Raw genomic sequence first — 20,396 nt, forward strand, 5'->3', positions numbered from 1 at the left:
TAATGGGGTCTGCCTTTCCAATCCTTGTGTCCCAATCCAGCTGCTGCCAGCAGGAGCTTGTTACAGATGATACATTCTCAAAAGGTTCCCTCAGGCAGATTAAATTGTCCGTTTGGTGCAAAAGGAAAAAAGAAGTGAAGAGCACAGAGGAACTGCAGTCAGGCTGTTCTCTTTGCAATCACAAGGATGCAATTAACATTTGGAATGAATACAGTCTTCCTTCCCCTCGTGCAGCAGCAAGAGACCTACAGCATGCTCCCAGTGGGAGCCCAGATCTGCAGCCCTGACTCATATAAAAGTGGCCCCAGTGAAGTCAATGGGACCACTTAAATTAATTAGGCCTGTAGGATCGAACCCAAAATGCATGTACAGAACAGCCAGTAGTTCTGGTAAGCTTTACAAAACAGTCTGGATGAACTGTGAGCCCTGAGGATTCTGCATTATTCAGAGAAGGTGCTAGTGAAATGTACGGATGTGCGTGCAGGCATAGCAGTGTTATGTCAATGTATGTGCATGTAGGGGGGTGCAGATTGTGGATCCAATTCTGTGGTCCTTGCATACAACAAGTCCCCTTTGAAGTGAATGGGAGTTTTGTGGTTCACAAGGTATGTAGAATAAGGTCCTCGCTGAGATTGGCATTTTCATGTAGATGAGCACAGGGAGCTCTGTTCTCCTGTGGTATCCTGTATCTTCGGGAGGGACACTGATGACTGATTGTGTGTGTGTGCGCCTATCCATATAGGTCTGGGGGAAAGGTTGTCATCCCTCTTTGATTAGTAGAATGCAGATGAGGTAGGGATGAAAGGAACTATTAACCCACTTATTGCTGGTTCTGGCCACCAGAGGTGAGTTTTGCCCTGTGCATTGAACACTAGTATTGGACTGATTAAATCGCATGATTTTCCCTCCTACTCTGGCTAAGAAATAGCACATATCAAACAATGCAGAAGGAAAAGTTGCAGGTGAGCTTTTTGTTTTGCTATGCACAAATACTCTTCTCCATTCCCATTGCAACAAACTCCAACTATATTGAATGTTTTCTGTGTTCTCTACTGCATATGCTGGGCAACTGGAAGCAAAACAAACATTTTGTGTCAAAGGCTAAGGATGCTAGGAGTATTTTCTGTTCCAAGAAGGAATCCTGTGGCTTAATCAAGCACAGAGCAGGACCTTGCAATGTTGTGCAGCAACATAGTCACTTTATGCACAGACTTTTCAGGCATGTGAGGAAAAGAAGAGTAGCCCCCTCCCCCATTTCCAGAATTGAGTGAGTTATGGGTAATCAATATTAACTACAAGGGTGAAGGAATGAAAGCCAAAATAGGGACAGAAGAGATTTAAAAATATTAAGGTAAATTAGATGCATTCAAGTCAGCAAAGCCTGATGAAATTCATCCAAGGTTACTTAAGGAACTAGCAGAAGCAATCTCAGAACCATTAGCAATTATCTTTAGGAACTTGTGGAGGCCAAGTGAGGTCCCAGAGGACTGGAGAAGGGCAAACGTAATGCCTATCTTTTAAAAAGGGGAACAAAGAGGACCTAGGGAATTATTGACCAGTCAGCCTAACTTCGATACCTGGAAAGATGCTGGAACAAATTAACCAATCAATGTGTAAGCATCAGGAGGATAACAGAGTTATAAAGAACAGCCAGCACGGATCTGGCATGAACAAATCATGCCAAACCAACCTAATTTCCTTCTTTGACAGGGTTACTGGCCTAGTGGATAAGGGGAAAGCAGTAAATGTGATGTATCTGGATTTTAATAAGGCTTTTGACAAGAGTTCTACATAACATTGTCATAAGCAAACTAAGAAAATGTGGTCTAGATGGAATTACTATAAAGTGGGTGCACAACTGGCTGAAAGACCATGCTCAGAGACTAGTTATCAATGGTTCGTTGTCAGACTGGGAGGGCATATCTAGTGGGGTCCCACAGGGATCAGTCCTGGGTTATTCAATACTTTCATTTGACTTGGATAATAGAGTGCAGGAGTATGCTTATAACATTTTCAGATGGCACTGTTACATTCTGAGGTACAATCTAGACCAGTGAGGGGTTGTCACTTCCTGCCCTGCAACCTTGGGTGCCTCACAAGGCTTTGCTGTTGTAGCTCCCAAGCAGCCTGCCAGCATGCAGGTAAAACCCTGAGTTCAGCTGTGGTTCAACAGCTCTGAGACCGTCTACAAACTCCCTCTTGCTTCCACCAGCCTGGGTAGCAACCAGCAGGGTCACCCCAACATACTCCCATTCCTGAATTTTCCCCAAACTGCATGCTCTGCAATCTCCAGCCTCTCCTGGACAGTTCAGAGAAACGGTATGGTTTGTTTGTTCCTCTAAAGACACAAAACACATCACAGTGTATTCATTTAACTGGAGGTAAATGCACCCTTCTGTTTTAAACACAGCACTGAGTTGGTTTAAGGTAAAAAATAAAATAAATTTATCAGCAAAAATACATAGGTTTGAGTGTAAGGAATGAAGATAGAGATGCAAGTAAAACAAAGCCAAATATGCATCTAAAAGTCTAAAACTTAATCTAACAAGATACAAGCTTTGTTCAAGATGGCTTCTCTCACCAGTCTTTCTTCTCAGCCATAGCTGACTTTCCCTCAGCAAGGACCTTCCACAGAAGTACAAAATGCTGGCTTCCCTTGTCGTCTTTGCCTAAGGAGGTTTCTCTCCTATATTCAGTTCCATGGAGTCTCATGAAGGAGGCGCCATACTCTTTCTCCCCTTCCCCCCCACCTGTGTTTGCTAAAATGCAAATTGTTCTGTTCCCTGTCATCTGCCTCCCCTAATCCTGTTTTCTACTTATCTGTACATTTGGACCTTCATTGTCTTTGCTTGACTATCTGGCTGGTCAGAGAATCAAATACACATTTCTTTGTCTGTGGGCTGGTCTACACTAGGAAATTAGGTCAGTATAACTGTCGTTCAGGGGTGTGAAAAATCCACACCCCTGAGCGATGTAATTAAACTAACCTAACCCTGGTGTAGAAAGAGCTAGGTTAATGGGAGCTACTGCCTCTCAGGGAGGTGGATTATCTATGCTGATGGGAGAACCCCTCCCATCAGTGTAGGTAATATCTTCCCTGAAGCGCTACAGCAGCGGAGTGCAGCATTTTAAGTGTAGACAAGCCCTAAGATACACCTATTTAACAACTCCCCCTCAAATACCTGATTTACACATGCTTTAGTATTAATTCCAGCATATATTCATAACTCTCTTAATATACATTATGTACATACATCATGCAAGAATATTTTTCATCTGAGTTATTAGTTTTCAAATGATACTTCACAAAGTACATTTTGTACAAAGATTATTATGAGAGCATGCGGGCTGTAAATATAGGGGTGCTTGGTGTCCTTGGCAACAAGATGGGAAGGATTGCAAGCATTTTGGATGGCAAGATTAGAATTCAGAATGAACTTGATAAATTGGAGAATTGGTCTGAAATCAATATGATGAAGTTCAGTAAAGACAAGTGCAAAGTATTGCAGTTAAGAAGGAAAAATCAAATGCACAACAACAAAATGAGGAATAACCCACCAGGTGGTAGTACTGCTGAAAAGGTGGTGTGCAACCTTGATCCCTCACTCATTGCAAACAATAGAACCATTCATGTGATAGGCACTCAGATTCTATGGCAATCGACACTGTTCTAGACATGAATAAGAGGAAAGACGTGATAAAGGGCTGAGGGTCAGATCCTGTGAATATGCCCATTGCTCTTGTTTTAATAAATGATGTAATTGAAAACAAGGACTGTTTTTAGTTAAATCGTTTATTCATTACTTAAACTCAGTATTGCCAACTCCAAGCATTCAAAAATCATGAGTGAGGTCCTAGAAAATCATAAAATTAACTTAAAAATTGAGATTTTTAAAGTACAACAACTTGTGGGTTGTTTGTCTCCTGGTGTCATAGCCTTCAGGGTTCACATTTTCAAGCTTTTCTTTGCAAACATAAGGGCTAGAAAATTGCTTTCCCCCTGCCTTCCCTTCCTCTCCCCCTCCCCTTCTTTTTTTTTTTTTTAAATTTATTTTTGGCTCAGTCATAGCCACCTTCACAGTGAAAATAAGTCTGTTTTCACCCTATCTGGTCCTGTTTTTTTCTTGCAGGGGAAAGAAAAGAACTCAACAGCTACAAAATGTAAAATTTTGAAATATTATTCTGGCACAGATCAACTTTCACTTTGAAACTTGCCAAACAAAAATTTGAATTTTTGTAAGTTCCTATGTGAAAATGTCACTTTGGGGGAAACAAAACAACCACCACAAAAAGTGACCCCTCTGTGGTATGAAATGGCCTATTAAAAATTGAATTTGTACTGGTAAAAATTACTATTACCTGTGTCCAGGAAATGTGCTCGCTCTGATATTATGGTGATAGGACATTATAAGTACTTAGATAGCCCTGAAACTGTCCAGTAAGGCCTTGTCTTCACTAAGGGAAAAAAGGATGTGTTCTTATCTCATATTAGCTAAAATGAGAACTTCCTATTGAAGAGAAGGCCCTTTGTAGTTTTCACATGAGTCATGTCAATTTAAAAACTATGGTGGAGCCTAGGGTTTCACTCAATCTGCTAACTTGTATGAAAACTGCAAACTGCCTGGTTTGGTAGGATTCCTTCTGATTGGAGGGGATAATCCTGTATGCAGAGCTATTATCTTAATGGTCCTCCAACACTTTCCAGATGCTCCTTTGTTTTTCTTAACAAGCCTCAAGCATCTTTGAGGACACCAGTCTGTACATGTTAACTTTGTGAGTGAAATCCCACTAATTGCCTACTAGGGCAAGTTACACAGGGCCACCTCTTGGAGTTCTTACTCAGATTTTTGTGGGTTTGACTGGGGCTTGGTCTACACAAGCAACTCATGTCAGTATAACTCTGTCGCTCAGGGGTCTGGAAAATCCACACCCCTGACGATGTTACACTGCAGCTGGCCCATGCCAGCCAACTCAGGCTACGGGGCTGTTTCATTGCTGTGTAGACTTCGGGGCCTGAGCTGCAGCCTGAGTTCTGGGACCCTGCGGCGTGGGAGGGTCCCAGAACTCAAGCTCCAGCCAAGCCCAGAAATCTACACAGCAATGAAACAGCCACACAGTCCGATACCTGTGAGTCTGTGTCAGCTGGCATGGGCCAGCCTTGGGGTTTCCTTTTATTGTGTAGACAAGCTCTCAGACAAAGCTGCTACTGAAGTCAAAGGGAATTTGACTGAGCAAAGATCATGTGATTTGGCTCATTGACATCAGTGGTAGCTTTCCCCAAGAAAGGAATGACTAGATATCAGGATTTGGCCCACAGAGAACATAAAGGTCTACAGGTTACATACAAAATTATAAAGCAGCAATCCAGAAATAGCAGCATGCGTCATAGTCCCCTCGCCCCCAGCTGCTGATTGCGCAGCTGTCCACACACCAGATGGACCCTGGGAGTTGAAAGAGCAGCTGCTTCTGGTGCGCACATTGTGAGCCTTTAAAAGGTTTGGGTTGTCGGGGCTGGCACTCAGAATAACAGTAGGAGCTGATTGGAGTATCTCTGCCTTCCACTGTCCATGTTCTGCCAGAAAAAGAATTTGAGACGTAAGATTCTGCTTTCAATCTGCCGCCCTTTTGGGAGATCAACTCTCACATTTACTGGTGTGTGTATATTTGTGTATGTGTGCGTGTGTGTGTGTAATTATATGTATATATAAATTGCTCCTTTTTGACCCAAATGGCTAGTGAAAGTTTGGGCCCCTGGGATGTTCCAGTTGGAAGTAGAAATTGATGGATCTGGTATTTTTCTTTGACCACATCTTGTTTATTTACAAGGAATGTGCAGAGTCTTCCTTCTCCAAATGCAGGAGGAACCAAGAACAAAAGACACATTTTCTTAGAGCTTACAGCCTTGAACCTCCTTAGCTAACACCAGATCCTAAAGCGCACTCTCTCTCTAGCTTTTCCCTTGATATCACTGTGCTTACAAGCCACTGCTTAGCTCTCTTCCTGCCTCTGAGTCTCTCTGTTCTGTCTTCTCTACCTTCCTCCTCCTCCCTCTCTCTCCCACCCCACACACTCACTCCTACCCAAAACAATATTCATCAAAGCCCCTCCACCTACACAGTCCAAAATTCCTGGGTGGGCTCACATAAACCTTTTGTTTTAGGTAGGGGCTTGTGATTGAAGGGAGTTCACACGCTTCAAATCTCAGCAAGGTTTTAATCCGACCCATAATAAGGTTTCGTCCAGCTCATAATATTTATAAAAATGTTATGGGGGGGGGCAGTTACACTGGCACTAGGACAATCCGATTGCCACTCCAGGTACTGCTGGAAATGCATGTCACAGAGCATCCTCAATACTGAGCATGGGCTGTAGCATCATCGTGTGTGTCTGTGGCATGGGTATGGAACTGGGACCTGGGCTTTGGATATGTATCAGAAGGATTAGTCATGAAGCCTGAGGAGTTTTTGCTGCCAGCCCTCATCCCTGGAAGAGTTTTCAGGTTCTCTGGTCATATCTACCCCTGGAGGCAGGTGCAGCAGGATAGAGGGGGAGGAGCAGACCAGTTGGTGTAACAGGGTAGGGGAAATGACCCTGATGATACCAAGCATCTGTTTGCTAGCAACACAGTTTGGCAAGAGGATTACTAGAACTCAGATCTGGCTGCACCTTTACTAAAGCTGAATGGTACTGACAGGGCAATGTCATACTACTTCAATTTCATTGGGGTGGAGCGTGGTACTTCCTCTGCTCCTTCCAACTCCCTTTCCAACTGTCAACAGCTGTCATTTCTGCATCTGCAGACTCCTCTGCTTGTATCAGGAATGAACTAGCAGGAGACAGAGCACCAGTTTCACCCACGCAGACACTTAAAGCATCTGCCTCCTCATCTGATGTCCATGGTCCCAGTAAGTGGGAATCCCAGGGGCTCTTCCCACACTCTGGTCCTGACCCAGACCTGTATGAGATGCTGCCAACTTTGCTAACTACAAATTTTCTTAATTTTTCTCTTTGCCTGACAGTGGCTTCAAAATGAGAAGTGGACTGTAGGAATCATGCTGGTAGCTGGTGCAGGGGACAGAAACCAGGAGATCTGGATTCTACCTGCAGCTGAGCTTTAGACTGTGTGAACAGGGGCAAGTTACTTAACTTCTGTGTTTGCTTCCTCACCTTTGTAAAGTGATGTCAGATCCTTGGTGAAAGGAGGTGTAGGCCTTTGGTGCTCTATAAGAGTAAAGTATTATTATTCATTTGAGGCTAAACTCGGAAGCCTCTACCCCGTACTTACTCAATCCTTACTTAGGCAAACAAGCCATTAGCTTCCATTTGGAGTTTTGCCAGAGTAAGTATTGAGAAAGGGTTTCAAGGTTGGGCCTACAGCTACTACTTAACTCTAATGTAGCCCTTTTCATCTTCAAAGCACTATACAAATATTAACACATTAATGTATTCAGGAGGAGCCTCTCCTTCTGCTCAGCTAAGTTTGTGTTTCAGCTGAGTTGATTTCACCCTATGGATTTAAAACTGCCTAGGCTGACTGATACGGCTGATACGTAATAGCACACCAAGGTTGGACGGGGGAGGGAGTGTTCTGGGAAAGTTACAGTATCAGGTTTGCCTCTCTATGGAGGTCTCAAGGGATCCCGAGCTCCATCCTGGAGCCAAATGTCCACTGCCCAACAAAACAGGGGATGTCTGTGTTGTTGGCTCAGCTGCCATAGTAACACCACTGAACTTGATCCTTTTGCCTTTGTCCCTTTTCCCTTCTTCTGACCGGGCTCTCATCCACTGTTCTTTAAGAACATGGAAGATTCCAAGGCCCTTGAAAATGCAAATGATCTCATCTGGCCCCGTGAGTAGTGCAGCAAGTTGCTGTCCCCACAAGTGATACAGTTTCAGCCTTCATGCTCGCATTTGCAGTAATGCTATATAGATGAACAGATGGGAGGGATACGATGGCAGGACTGAAAGCTGACAGCTGCGTTGCAATTATAAATCTGGAATGCGATTTGAGGGTTCTAAGATACTTAGTGGTAGGGCCTCAGTGTGGGAAAATATACCAAGTAGGTCAGACCATGCACAAGAGGAGAATAATGCAGGGGAGAGGATGCTGGGTGCTGTAGTAGTTCTGTCATTTCATCACTAAGTTTCTGTTTTAATGCAATTCTTGTGCTGTTTTTGATCATTTTGTTTTTAGCTTTTTCTGCCATTCATCTCTTGCCCTCATTCTTTGATTGCTTGTGAAATGATACTTTGCATTTCTGATCTACTTAAGCTAGTGGTTCCCAACCTTTTTGGCTCGAGGCCCACAAATATCACTTTTAGCACCCTGAAGGGCCACCAGCCTATCCACTCAGAAAAAATGTATTGACGCACACACCATTAAGGACTACAAATCGCTACATATTTAAAGTACATTTTTTGATGCTATTGTGCTCATTTTTTACATTCACTATTTTACACCTGCAAATTACTCTCCGTATGTCACACACTCACAGACAAAGCACTAGTGTAGATGAATGACTGACTGTCCCTGCACACTAAAACACATGGCATAGCAGCTAAGTCATGGTGCACTTAGCAGGCCAAACAGGAAGGCACTGATTTTTAGAGTCCTGCCCCTCTTCTCAAGCATGGTGGGTCCTGACTGCTCTGCCTTCAGAGCTGGGGGGCTGGAGAATGGTGGCTGCTACTGGATGGCTGGTGGGGGGGGAAGGCAAATTTTGGGCTGGCTATAGCCCCTGCAAGCCCTCTCCTCATGCTGCCTTGTAACCAGGGCACCTCCATTCTGACTTGTAATACTCCCTCATAGTCCAGCGCTGGAGTCCCTTCTTCCATAGCTCTGCCAATGCAGCTCAACCTAGTCCCACAGTGCCACCTACTAGTCTAATCCTGGAACTCACACAACTCTGCCAATGCACTTCAGTCCTGCTATGCCAGTCCTAGGCCTTCCCAGTGCGCAATTCTTGCCAAACGGGTGTGCTCATCTCAGGAAGAAGGCAAGGGTGACACATGGTATGGATTTAAACCAGACTGCAACTTCAGCTCTCAAATTCAGCACTCAGAGGTTCCCAGCAGGGAACAGCCCAGTGCAGTCACTCAGAGCCTTTTGATCCTTTGCCAATTCTTGTGGGCTTCCACCCCAAGGGGAGATAATCATCGCAATAGTAAGTTCTCTGAGCACCTTCAGTCGTCTGCTAGCATCCCTCCCCCTTTCAGAGGTTGAAGGGAGAGGGGACCTTGTTCTCCAGCCAGCACTGCCATCAAGCACATTGGTGACGCAGTCCCCCCAGGGTAGCATCCTGACCCCTGGTTCACATTTGCCCCTTAGTGGTAAGAAATGTTGCCCCATCTCGTAAGGAGATGCCCTGTCTTATATAAGTACCTATTATCCCCTCCGTTTCCCCCCGGACTGATTTTTCACACTTGCTATCTGGTTACCCTACTTGAGTTCTAATCCAGAGCTCTGTCTTCTAGGCTACACTGCTTTCCCTAAGAAACTCACTTCCCACGTGAACTATGATGGGATTTGAACGAAGGTCCTCAGACACAAAAGGCTCATGCCACAACGACCCCAGCACATCCATTTGTGTCCAAACAACGTGTCTCTTTTTTGTTTGAGAAAAATTAAACATGCAACTGACTAGCTCAGGCAAGTTAGAATAATGCTAGAAATATGATAATCACATATACTCTTTCTTGTGCAAATACTGAGTTTATTTGCTGGTGCTGCATTTTTATGATATGCCAGCTTTAGCTGGAATGGATGAAGTCAGGACCTGGTTAATCTGTGTTTGTTTTTGCTTTGTCTATCTGTCTTGCTATCTAGGAGATGTAAACAGGAACTCAGCTCATAATATGTCATGCACTTTTGATTTTCACAAGTGAAGGTCATTTATGCAAATCTGATTGCATATACTTCCTAGTTGGCATGGAATTTTTAACTCCTACCCTTCTGTGCTCAGAGTTTTACCTCCAATACATATCTGCTATGGGATTCATTTTCTAGACAGCAAAAAGGATGCAAATATGATGCCAAAAGAATTGTAAATCTCACAGGACAGGGTCTGAGAATGTCAACAAAGACAAGCTAACTGGATATCTGGGCTGCCAGTTCACGTCAATAAAGCTACTGGGGTGAATGCTTTTCACAGGAGGATCACAGTTACTTCTTACAATACCTTCTGAGTTTGCAAAGCTTTCTTTAGCTTCGGTTCCTGGTTCAGCATCTCTGATGTCAGTTGCCATCTTCTATTGATGGCAACAAACAGTGAGATAATATCTGGTGGTACACATTTTGAATTGAGATGATGCGCTACAGCCTTATGCTTAGGCATGGCTGAGATAGGAAGATTTGTAAATTTCTGGTCTTTCCTGGTCATCTTCTCCCTTCATATCATAGTTTTTTTATCATCAAAATATAATAATAAAACACAAGAACCCAAAGGATCGTTATTGTTGATCTTAGAAAATAGGAATTCTCTACTACATCTGCCTGTCAACCATGTTGATTCTATGACATAGAGCCAAACCTTTACCCAAAATCTGATTATTTTATGTACTGTACTACGTTCTCTTAAAGCTATACAGCAGTGTGCATCTTTATTGATGTTCATATCTATATTTACACCATATGGGAGGGCCAGGATTAGCACTGTGAGAAACTGGCTACAACAGCACATGGAATTTGTTACTCTTTATGGGAAATTTTGGGTGCACCCCTCTCAAATTTCATTTTTCCAAGCAGTCTGAGAAAATGAACGGAAATCATGGTGTGATGGCATGTTCATCCCACACTTGCCCTGAAGGGGTTAATGTAGGCTAAGAAGGGGACCAATTAACCAGACAGGCTACAGCTGAGGGGAATCAGATGGCTTAAGTGATCCCCCTGATGGAATAATGAGGGAGCCGAGCTGAGGAGGAACAAGGTGGACTGGCTTTATAAAGATAGGAAGTTGGCAGCAGAGAGAGGGAAGCAGTCTGCAGGCACTCCCTGAGAGAAGGGAAGTGTGTTTGGGGGCTACGGTGACAAAGTAGCCTACAGTTACTCCCTGGGAGGAGGGAGTTTTGAGGCTGGCAAACCCAGAGGAGTGGGGGAGCCAGAAGGTTAGGAAAGGCTCAGAGAAAAGGCCATAAGGTCCAAAATGGAACTTGGCTGCTGATTAGAGGGTCCCTTAGCTGGAATTTAGAGTAGAGTGTGGGCCCAGGTTCCCCTGCCAGCCACCAGGGAAGTGACACTGCCTGGGGAGCAAATGGACTACCTGACCCTATTCACAAGAAGAGACTTTGTACCCCAGAAGGGGAGGACACATGTGACTTGGCCAGAGAGCTAAGCCATGAACTCAGAGCAGCGGCCTGGCTGGACGCCAGGAAGAGAAGGCAGGGTGTGGGGCGAGAGGCAGAAAGGAGGCATCTGACCTGATGGCTGGGTTCATGTTTTGCTGTTTGAGTCTGTTTGGCTTGACTGCATCTGCCCCTATGGTTGTAGGTGACATGCAGGGCCATGGAGGGAATGCATTATAGACAGTTGCTCTCACCTTTTTATTCAGTTCAAAATGTTTTTTAATGTCCTCTGTAGACTTGCTCCAGACAACCTTGTCACTCTCTTTGCTCCCATGGCTTCTCCCTGCACTCGTCCAGTACTGACCTCTCCTCTGGATCTTCACACCTTCTCTCTAAAGATAGTTCAGAGACTTCACCTCTGCCCTGTCCCTTCTCCATCTTATTTCAAATCTCTGATGAAGACAGACTGTGATCACTATTTAAAAAAAAAAAAAAAAAAAAAAAAAAATCAACTGTGATGAGGGCTGGGATTACTGGGCTTGCTTATTGTCTAGTCGTTCAGTCTCTGGGTCTCTCCTTGCCCTGCCTCCAGTGTCTCTTCCCGGCGATTACTATCCTGGTGTTGGTCTGCCTTTGGGTGGGTAGCAACTCAGCTCTCTGGCCACGTCACTGATTTAGTCCATGTCCTCTCTGGGGTAATTGAGCCCCAAGGAATATATAGGGTCCCATGCCCTCACAATTGGAGGGGTCTTCAGTCTGTCTACTGACCCCTGTGGGTGGCCCCTCTCAGCCTCAGAGTTTTCAAAGTTTCTGCCTTCTCCTGGCTTTGAAGGCGGGGAGGTGGAAGTGATGGTTTTTGTCCTCTCCCTGTAACCAAGCTGGCTGGTAGGGGAGCCTGAACTCTCTGATTCCCTCGGGCTACACTGTTGTCTCTTGCAGGGGCCAGTGGAATGTCCAGCACCCTTGAGTGCCACAAAGCTGCCTCCCTGAGCCACTTCCCATCATTAACCTTACCCCAAAGTCAGAAAGTCAGATAAGGTAGCAAAGGGGGAAAAAAACAAAATATGACCCTTCAGCCCCGCAAGGCTGAGCGGACAGTCTCTTCCTTCCAGCAAAAGGCTTCTGCAGCACCCTTCTTCAGGAGCTCTCAGGGTTTGTCTCTCTCTCCCTCCGCTATCTGGGTTCCTATGAAGCTCCTCCTCTCGCTGGAGGAGGTTCTGCAGATGTGGAGGGTCAGAGTCACCTGGGCCCGAGCTATTCTTTAACCCCTCAGTTTTAATACAGGGTATTTGTACACCCCATCACATCAACATTGACCAACACTTCACCACACAATTGTACATCCACTTAGGTGCATAATTGTGCATTCGTTTTTGTGCAGACAACTGCTGAAAATCAGATCCAGAATGACAACAGTGGAGTCGGCATGAGTCCTCTCTCCATCCTCAGACATGTACAAAGGTGTAACCAGTACGCTCTCCCTTAGGAAATGACTGCTCCAGTCATCCAAAATGGACTTCAGTATAAAAATCCAGTGTGTGTTCCAAGCTCTGAACATGTCTGGAGTCACTTCCTACTGAGCCTTACTCCCACAAGGCCAAGGAATGGCCACTGCAGTGTAAACGTACAAATACAGCGGAGACCTTTGCAGGCCTCTTTGCAGTAAAGAACAGCAAGTCGTGCCAAAGCTTGCCACTCACCAGTACACAGGCTTTTTTAGATATTCAAGAGGTTCAAAGAATGCTAATTTGCTGCAAATCTGCACCAGATATGCCTCAGTGATGACACCCACTTATAAGGCTTAATCCATCTGACTAAATGTCCATGTTCATCCTCGTTGCTCAGAAAAAATCTAAGATACGTGGTCAGCTGCTCTGAGAGTTTGGGTACGAATTCATACGCAAGTTAAACCAACTGTGAATTACAAATGTTTGGGATCCACAAAAACAAATAGCCTATCCCTCAGCAATCTTAGAATTGAGATGATGTAGATATAACCAGAATAATTCCAGTATCTCTTCTAATTGCTTGAAATAGCATCGATGTATCCAGACTCTCCCTCTGCCTCCCATTAGGAAGAGGATATTTTGCAATCACATGAAAGGTCCATATCAAACTAGAGTGGGTAAAGCACTCGCCAGAAGATCACCAAACTGGTCTTTCGGTTTTCCATGTCTGAAGAATATGGGCCTGATTCTGCTCTCACTTACACGATTATTACCTGTTTCATTCCACTGACATCAAGGGATACCCCCAAATGCCACCCATCATAGAATTGTAGGACTGGAAGGGACCTCGAGAGGTCATCTAATCCAGCAGAGAGAAATTGTTTACTGGTTAGAGGAGGAGATGGGGACCCAGGACTCCTGTGTTCTACTCTCAGCTGTGGGAAGGGAATGGGTCTGTGTTTACATCAGGGGGCTGGCAGTCAGGACTCCTAAGCTCTACTGCTGACTCTACCAAAGATTTGGTCTGTAACCTTTAGAAAGTTCCCTTCCTGAGCCTTGATTTTTCTATCCATTAAAATGGGGATAATATTAAACCTTGTGAAGGGCTTTGAGATCATCAGAGGAAAGGAGCTACAGAACTGCAAAGTGTTATTAATATACCTTGCATCAGGATCCGATAGAAGCAGCTGCATTGTTAGGAGGAAGATTCCTATACAAAAGCAGGTGTTTGCAATGGCAGTACAGAAAATTACATGTAAAGTAAATAAGGGCTTTTGTATAAATGTGCTGGTGTTTCATTTTATTTCCATCTGACCCAAAAGATTCTGACACAATTTCCACTCCCAGCTCAGAAGCAGAAGCAGCCACTAACTAAATGACATAATTGGGCTTTGAATCCTCTTCTTAAACTGGATAGAGCTGCGAGTATTAACTAGGTCCTCTGAATCCTTTTTTAACACCAGGAAGGAAGCAGTCAGGCCACAATAGCATTAACAGCTGATGTCTTAAATTCATTATGGGAATGGTATAAAAAGCAGTTTATCAAGGGAGACTGAGTTCAGGTCACACCCATACGTGGCCTTTGGTCGGAGTCAAAATAAAAATAGAAGTACAAAGCACAGAGTCAATTATCTTAATTTGTGTATTCACAAGAGATGCAAATAGAATTTGTGACATTGATCTCAGGCAGAAAACACACATCTGTCTGTGCCCCAAGCATGCAAAACTGCCTCTTGCTCCTCCAGATGTGGAAAAGAACAAGTGCTATCCTCTGTGCATGAGCTTTTGCTGCTTTTTGGTTACAGCAAAAGGTTGTGTTAACAAGGAGCTAGGCAAACACAAGGGGAGAATGACTCAGTGGAAGTTATTGTTACTTTGTCGGTCTGAGTGGCTTTCAATAGATAGGCCACAAAGGACCATTGTGACCATCTACTCTGACCTCCTACATAACACAGGCCAAAGAACCTCACCCAGTAATTTTGGCTTTGGTTCTATCAATACTAGGGACACTTTCTCAGTGTTAACACTGGTGGATCTGAGCAGATCTGAGCAATGGAGGGAAATATGTAGCAGATTTCCCTGATAAGAGGGTGACATTCTCATGCAGTCAATTTTTTTAACCTTTGAAAGAAAACATAATTCAAAAGAACAATATAAAAAGACAAACTGAATGTACATCGGGAGTAGAGACTGGAGAGTAAAAAAAAGCCTTTTCATTCTACAAAAATTAATTCAGAGGAATCGTTTTGGGCATCAGAATGAAAAAGTCATGATTCCTAAGGGATACCTCTATAGAAATTGTTTCAAAGAGAAAATACTGGAAGTATGACTAGGCAAACTAACTTTACTATTGATGATATTCATTCTCTAAAAAGCAAAACCAAATCAACTCTGACCACTTCTGTAACACAGGCCAAAGAGCTTCCCCCAACTAATTCCTAGAGCAGATCTTTAGAAAAACATCCCTTCTTGAATTAAAAATTGTCAGTGATGGAGAATCTACTCTGACTGTTGGTTCCCATGGTTAATTACTCTTATTGTTAAAAAATTATACTTTATTTTAGTCTGAATTTGTGTAGCTTCAACTTCCAGTCATTGGATCATGTTATATCTTTCTCTGCTATATTGAACAGCACATTATTAAATATTTAAACCCTGTGCAGGTACTTATAAACTGTAATCGAGACACCCCTTAACCTTCTTTTTGTTAAGCTAAATAGACTGAGTTCTGTGGGTCTATTGCTATAAGGCAGGTTTTCTAATCCTTTAATCATTCTCTTGGCTCTTCTGTGGACTGTCTTCAATTTTTTCAATGAATGAATGAGTAAAATCCTAAAGAGTCCTAACAAATTAGCTCAGTAAAGGGAGAGAGGTTTGCAGTGTCTGAAGGTGCAATGGACTGTATTTTTCTAAATTTGATTTGCAGTGGGACCTTGTCATGGGCAAGTGGGGTTTCCATGAGAATATTACATCACTGATGGTGCAGATGTTAGAATCGTCTTTCTGTGAATGCTAGTACAAAAGTGCCAGTATGTGCATGCGGGATGGGGGTGGGAGGGGGAGAGAGAGAGAGAGATTGCTTAAGCATTGGTGGAGCTTGGAGACCAAAAATCAGGGCTTCTGTGTGTATGCGGGAGGTATGTGTACTAAACTGCCATGAGCTTATTATTCTTTGTTTAACGTCAACAGTGTCCTTGGCATTGTGCAAGATCCAAGGGAAAAAAAAAAAGCCTTGCCCAAGGAGCTATATCAAAGTGCTGAGCAGTATAAGCTGTTCCCTGCCCTTGTCTTGGTTACATTATCCTACAAGGAAGATTAAACAGAGACAGGCATGATTTTCCCTAACTGTCACTTCCAATCATTTAATTCCACTTTCTTGTGGATTTGTAGTTAAGAACTACTCCAGCGAGTCCCCTTGTATGTTTATGTGCCTGTCAGCTTCACACCCAGAAACCAATGTCACTGTTTTCCTGGGAAAAGCGCTTAGCATTTGGCTTGGGATGGTTCCTGTGCTGGCGCTCATGGAATGTAGAATGAGGTCAGTGCCAGCAAAGAAACCTTTCAAAAATTCTATGTTCAGTCCAGGTTGAAGCTCAGAAGCTGCTTCTAATAATTTATAATGACAGGTGCGCTTTATTTTTAGATTTTGAAAACCATTCCCATCACATTTGGTCTCAGGCCTTGGGTAAATCCTGCCCCAATTGCCTCCGGTGCAGAAAACCCCAGACATAGCAGAACCACTGTGATGAGGTAGGGAGTCAGCAGAGAGCGTGCCCTCCTCTGCACACCACTGCAGGGATGCTTGGTGCCAGGGTATAGATGAGACTGGAGGATCCATGATAAGGAACATCCTCCCAAGGAAGGGGTAAGGAGATGAACCATGAAGGCTGCTCTAGCAATTATAGTAACAGTAAATCGAGTATGGCTCCACTGTCACTCCAAAGTCAGATTAAATATTCAGGTTTGGGGCAGGATTTGGGCCCATGTACATGTAATTTTAAACCAAATATGCATGACTGTATCACCAGCTATTACATTAGGATGGTAACAGTGTCTAATTATAACTAGAAAACAACCTCAGCAACATTGCTGCATCCCAACGACCATCCTGGCTCCGCAATAACAAATGTAAAAATACATCTGTGTATTTATAGCCTGTCATCTTTGTCTGCTCACACCATGGGGAAGGGCATGCCTCCTGTCATGTCCTTGCATATCCTGCTGTGTTTGGCAGATAGTAAATTATAATGACTGACATTTATGTAGTGCTTTTCATCCAAAGAGCTCTATCTATCAATCATCTTGTTTTATTGATAACAATCCCATAATCTTGTAGGATTCTGCCTAAATCAGTTCCAATGACTTTCCGATAAGCACCCAGAGCCATGGTACTATGCCTATTTATGCCAGTTGAAGAGCTGGTCATCAAGATTTTAGGTGTTGTCTGAACTGAACCTGCAAATTTAAGATTCACTCATTACTGCTCAGGATCTAATTTTGGTGACTTCTGCTTTGTCCACTGCCTGGAGTTTACAAATGTATCAATGATATTCTTATTAGCCTCACTGAGTTTAGTTTGTGCAAAATAATCAAGGATTATTGAACTTTAGGATGTGCTGCTAGGCTCATCATTTTGGCAAGGTGGTTGAAGAGGTTAGAGCCTCTGATGTGGTTGGTTGATTATGGGGGATGAAGGTTTGGAAGGTAAAGTTCTGCCTACTGGGATGAAGTTTGGTTGGAATTTGTCTGGGTGAGTTGCTGCTGGCTTTTCTGGTTCGTTATTTTAAACAGTGTCATGCTAGAGGAGCAGATGGACTCCCTTTTAGATGTTATGAATTGCAACAAATAAAATTCTGCTTCCACTGAAGTCAATGGGATCAAGGGGTTGACTCACTATGACTAGTAGCAGACTGAATCAAACTGCTGTGTCTAGGAGCATTAGCCCTTGTGTTTTGGGCTAATTCCAAGTGATTAATTACATTATGCTTACCTAAACTTGCCCTCTAATTTCAGTTGGGTACAGTATCTTTCACCTTCTGTCCTGGACTGCTCTGTTGTGTTGCTGTATGCTTTTCAAGACTCTCTGTGTTCCATTTTAGAGATGGCTACATTTCAGGAGAGGAGGAAACCTAATGCTCTGTAGAAACAGAAGGCTGCATATGGAGGCTGGGTCGACCTCACTCCTGATCAGAAGCTGCTTGGTGTAACAGTGCTGACCAATCAGAGTTCTGAAGCACACTAGGGTGCTTGGTGACTGTGCTTGCATGCTAGGACCCATCAGACTCAAAGGTTTGGTGTCTAAAGCACTGGGAACTCACTGAACAGGTTTGGCCTTCCATGTGCTTTTTAAGCCATAATGTGCAAGGCTGCCTCTGCACTTCTTGTCTGCAGAGAGGTGCAGCGTTCGGGTTTTCTTTGGATTAAAGCATCAACACTCATATAACTGTTCCCTGCCCATGACAATTGGATAAATACAAATTTTGGTTAAGAAAATATAACTGACTCAAGGCCAGTTTAACTAGAAAAGTTTGTTTTCTGATTCTTTTTCAACTGCAAATTATTAAACTAGTTCCAGGAAAACAAGAGAGCCAATCTTGCCAACTTTACTTATGTGAGAGCTTTCAGCTGAGTGGAGGTAAAGTGCCTCACATTGCTTTTATCAGTTCTCTCTCTCAAGCAAGTTTGCCCTGTAGTTAATGGGGCCAAATTCTCATCTCCGTCACACTGGTGGAGATCAAGGATAATTTTACTAAAGGCAGAGGAGTAAGCTTGGATTTTCATTGATGTAACAGAGATCCAAATCTGACCCAACGCATTATACAAATTATTAGGAGTTATGTCTGAATAAGGATATAGTAAAACTGATTAAGAATCTCAGGATTTGATACAATGATTGCACTGGGATTATTTGCCTGAATAAGGTTAATTATGTGACTGAGTTGTAGGTTGGGCTCAAAATCTCCCCCTCCTCTTTAAATTCCTGTTTCTTGGATTTCACATAGAGCATTCCTGAAGCTTTTACAGTTTTTTATTTTGAAATCTTTAACAGGGGAACTGTGTTACCAAAACGTGCATTTATTCCCAGCATAGGAGAGAATTATAAGAGAATTCTGTAGTTATGATCATATCTTTTACATGATCTAATAGTAATAGAAAGCAATTTAACTATTAGGCTAATTTCTGGTTTCATTTGCTCATGCTAATTAAAGAATGGAGATCAACATAATGCAGGCATCTGGCATGAACACAAGTCCTGATATTAGAGTGTAGCATGCCTGTATTTATCCATGGAACAAGAACAGCCTGGGCAGCAGCAGGGCAAATGTCCTCAAACTGCCTCTAAATGCTCCCGTAATATAAATTTTAAATAACAATAAATGGCTTTCAAGCACTAGAGATGCACGGGAATCTGAAACCACAGTCTAGATGGGGGAAAAACGTCTGTATCCTATCAAGATGCAGTTCACCACCTTATGCAACTGAAAATAAATAGTAATTTTTTTTGTATGTCTCCAAAAGCAATCTGCTTAGCTCCATCCAATTTCATCCAGCATTCAGAATGAGCTGAGCCAGCCAAAAACTGGCCTGGAAACAATCCCGATATACTCCTACCTGCCCCATGGGTGAATTGTTGAAGGGGAGCAGAGGATACGAGTGCCAGTGAATGTGCACGCCTGCAATGCTTTCAATTTTAGTGCATTCGGTATTTTCCATACAAGACATTCCCCAGGTTTTAAGAGTAGCGGTTATAAAAAACTCACTGATAAAAACTCTTCTTCTAAGCAATCGGGACTCCTGCCAAAGGGGAACAATTCTGGGAAACAACAATTTTTTCTTTGGTAACTAACGGTCATTCAAAAAACATTATTATTATTATTATTATTATTATTATTTATTAGTTTCTTCTGCTCAGGAAGTTTGTGTGGCTGCTCTTGATTCCTTAATGTAGTGCATTTGTCTCTTGGTTATTCAGACCGTGCTGAGCTGGCACTCAAAGAGAAATATTTCTCTGGCTGCGTTGTTTTTTCTCCTCTGTGCACCTTTAAGTCAGTGGCAAAATTAACCATAGGAACTTAGTGAGAAATCCTATATCCTGTCAAGGGATTTAGAGGGATTTGGAAGCTTTAAAGCTTTTTCATTGTCATGATTTGGAATGATATTTTTGGGGGTACATATTTCCCATGTTAAGCTCATGAAGAATATAAAAATCCTATAAGGGGAAGAGATGGGACTGAAACAGAGGCTCCAGCTCATGCAGAATGCAGCCACCTACCTGCTCTGTCAGCTGGGCTGCTAAAAGCATGTCATCCTTACGTGCTCCGTCCCTCAACTGGCTCCCAGTGGCCTTCCTTTGCCAGCTCAAGGCCCTTGTCATGATTGTCAAAGCCACAAATGGGTCAGGATCCAGCTACTGCAGCAGCTGTATCTCCAGCCACATCCCAACAACACAATTGCATTTCCCTGGAACAACACTGTTCACAAAGCTACTGAAACTGGAGATAAAGGGTTATTGGTTGAGGGAGTTCAGCTATGGAAGGAGCTTCCAGAGGGGAAAGAATGATGTGAAGCCTGACTGCCCTTAGGGCGTGCTACAATGCCCTTTTCTTGGAAAAACATTTTCCATGATAACTTGAACGATTAGAAAAAGATTCTATGTATCTACTCCAA

The sequence above is a fragment of the Emydura macquarii genome, unplaced genomic scaffold (genome assembly GCF_026122565.2).
Source record: "Emydura macquarii macquarii isolate MOO-44397 ecotype Brisbane River unplaced genomic scaffold, CSIRO-AGI_Emac_v2 contig_968, whole genome shotgun sequence".
Classification (NCBI taxonomy): domain Eukaryota; kingdom Metazoa; phylum Chordata; order Testudines; family Chelidae; genus Emydura; species Emydura macquarii.